The sequence below is a fragment of the Austrofundulus limnaeus genome, unplaced genomic scaffold (assembly GCF_001266775.1).
Source record: "Austrofundulus limnaeus strain Quisiro unplaced genomic scaffold, Austrofundulus_limnaeus-1.0 Scaffold818, whole genome shotgun sequence".
NCBI lineage: Eukaryota > Metazoa > Chordata > Actinopteri > Cyprinodontiformes > Rivulidae > Austrofundulus > Austrofundulus limnaeus.
Genome location: NW_013953220.1, coordinates 50,362 through 53,335, shown reverse-complemented (window position 1 = coordinate 53,335; position 2,974 = coordinate 50,362). Strand labels below are relative to the sequence as shown.

General features: G+C 41.7%; 1 long non-coding RNA gene across 1 annotated transcript; it reads right to left on the bottom strand.

Annotated features, from left to right (window-relative positions):
• Window positions 1–1,775: 1,775 nt before the first annotated feature.
• LOC106532718 (uncharacterized) lies at window positions 1,776–2,339 on the bottom strand. Its single transcript, XR_001312132.1, has 3 exons — window positions 2,191–2,339; window positions 1,934–2,107; window positions 1,776–1,846 (listed from the first exon to the last, which is right to left on the bottom strand). It is a non-coding gene; the product is annotated as an uncharacterized LOC106532718 (long non-coding RNA).
• Between the last annotated feature and the right edge of the window lie 635 nt (window positions 2,340–2,974).

The following is a 2,974-nucleotide window of genomic DNA, read 5'->3' as shown; positions in this document are numbered from 1 at the left end:
ATGGTATATATTTATACTTCTCATCCAAACACAATTAAATTCACTCTATAGGAGACACAGTTTATCAGGAGAGGATTTTTTAATAATAACTCAGAATAAAACAGGAGAAACGACTTTCTACTTCTTACCTTTTTAAAGAAATGTGAGTAGAAAGTACAGATAATTGTGTAAAAATGTAAAGAGTAAAAGTAAAAAGTACGCTGAAAAATAATTACACAAGTAAAGTACAGACAACCAAAATTTCTACTTAAGTACAGTAACAAAGTATTTGTACTTAGTTACTTTACAACTCTGTTGGTGTGTAGCATGGCTCTAATACTTCATTGTAGATGACAAATAAAGTAGGCTCACATTTATTTATTTATGGTTGCCATACCCAGATGATCTTACAAAAACACACAAATACTGAACTTATCTGTTTTACAACCTAAAATTTGGTGTGGTAGTACCAGAGACTGATTCACAGCATATTCATATTTTCATTCAAAGCTTTGCCATTACAATTTTAAGTARACTTTTTTGTCTGTCAGCAAAATATTTTATAAACGACCAGATCTGGGTTCTGGATTCAGATATATAGCAAGAAACGGAGGACTTTTAAARTATTTCTTAAGCTCAGACAGCCGGTGGGAGTCAGGAACCTCAGGCAAGAAGGAGAGAACAGGTCAGGGACTGTTTAACTCTGGACCATAGCAGAGACAAAATATACAGTTCACCAACCTCCTCAGGCAGGTGTGCTGAGCTCAGAAGGCACTGAAATCTTTTTGTGTTGACAGTCCYCACAGCACTGATAGTGATGACACCATAACTGGTGGGAGAGCAGCTGGAAAGCGAGGCCTTTAATCCTGAGAGATGGTCTGGAACAGGGACAGGCTGAACTCGTCGATCCGGGGGTAAAGTGAGGGTCATGCACCGAAGGGCAGAGAGCAGGAGACAAAGCCAAAGGGTGATCCAGAGTGYGTGGTCTGGTGGGCACAGAGTGTGGAAAGCTGTTTTAAATGAGGCTAAAGATCCAGAAGGCCAAACTACTGGAGTTGTCCATCTGAGGGGCATGCGTAGACATTTAAACACAAAATGTTCAGTTTGAGATATTTGTATGACATGTGCCCATGGGTCAGCCCCACTTAGTTTACAAAATTTATGCAGAGTGAAAACAAAAAACTCTCAGTTGACTGGAGATTGGCATGACGTCCTGAGATGTTRCATCTGATAGAAAGCATCAAGCAGAACAGAGGGACATTAAGATGCTGACACCCCTCTAGATAAATGTGTTAAATTAGTTAAGGAAAATATGAGCACCAAACAACAACCCTAGGTTCTCCCTTGAGAACCAGACCAAAATTTTATGTGCWYCCCTGTGTATGAATATTCATATTTTTATACAGATCATACACACATGCATATCTTTTTATCTAACTATCCATCTGCCTATAAACATTCACACATTTACACACACATTTATACCTAAAACATTTAATCAAAATCTATGAAACAATTTAAATTAAAAACCTAATAATGATTTGTATATGTTCACTAACCAAGTTTTTAATATAGCTACTAAACTAATTTTTCCTTGATATTTTCAAACTCTTTCTCTTTATATAGCTTCTCTCTTTTTCATGTTTATAACATTCCAATGTAACATGCTCTATTGYTTCATATTTATGTGGGGGAACTACTCTCCCAGAGCAACTCTTGACAGGCTCTGAGTCTTTGGCTGTGTCCAAAACGACAGGCCGGGTCCTCCGGAGGACCCAGACTCCCCGGTCTCGGCNGAGACAGAGGACTGATGTAAAAAGTAAGTGAATTTTATTATATACAGGTGCAGGGGTCTTGGGGACGGGACCTGGAAACAGAGTTATGGTAGAGGTGAGTAATGGGCAGATTTTCCAGTAGAGTCTTTCACAGGTGAGTAATGGAAGGAGTTGCTTACAAGTTGGAGAAGGAGATGAGTCTTGGAGGAGTTGGTCCAACAGGTGAGGTTCCACAGGTGAATATTTACAGGTGCAGTTATATTTACAAATCCTCGGGGCTGGCTGCACATGGAACTCAGGAGAGTGCAGTAAGTGTTTCTCAGGCAGGGAGGCAGGCGTGCTGGAGGTAGCTTCTAGAAAACAGGCAAGAAACAAAAACGGACACGGGTAAGTMATTTCTAGATTCATAAACACAAGGAGCAGGCTGAGCTCATACCCAACAGAGGCGATGCTTCAGCGACGAGGTGAACTCCAGCTCAGCCTTATAAAGCCTGTAGGTGATGAGTTCCAAATCAGGTGCAGGTGTGAGTGATTAATGCAGTGCCGAGGACAGGAGGTAGGGGGTGAAAACATAGAAATGCCTCAGGATCCAGCCTGAGTTCTGGAACCTGGCCAGGCGAGGTTCCAATCGGGCCGGCCCGGTTTGACGACKTGTTTTTACTTTGACGAGTGAAAATGAGTCTGGCAAGTCATTAAAAAACATATAGATCTATGAAAAAGTGACTGCTTTCATAACGGTAGCATGTAACAAGCTAATATTGCTAGCTTACTCGTCAATGCCATCTGCGTCTCGCTATAGCCGCTTTCTGTTGCTGTTGTATGGCCAAGTACAGCCTTCGGAAACTTTCCGCTCTTCTGCGCATCACCATTCGTCGTCTGCCTCGACGTTTAAGGACYGTTATGCACGCTTTTCTGATAAACAGTTCCCACCCACTTCAAGGCGGCTCTGATGACAGTGCAAAACATCCCGGGCTGGGCAGGGCCGGACCTAGACCATCTGGAGGCCGGCCCTGCAGTGCGTAAACGCCTATAGAGTCCAAATAAATAATCAAAGATGTTTTCATACTGTATATAGATTTCCCTACCTGCTCCCATTCCATGGACCAGATTTACTGGCATAGAAGTTTTTTGGAGTACCAGACAATGACATTGCCACAACTGCAGAACCCGGAGGAATATAAGGGAATATAAGATAAAAAACTTCTAGGCTGAAATGGCTA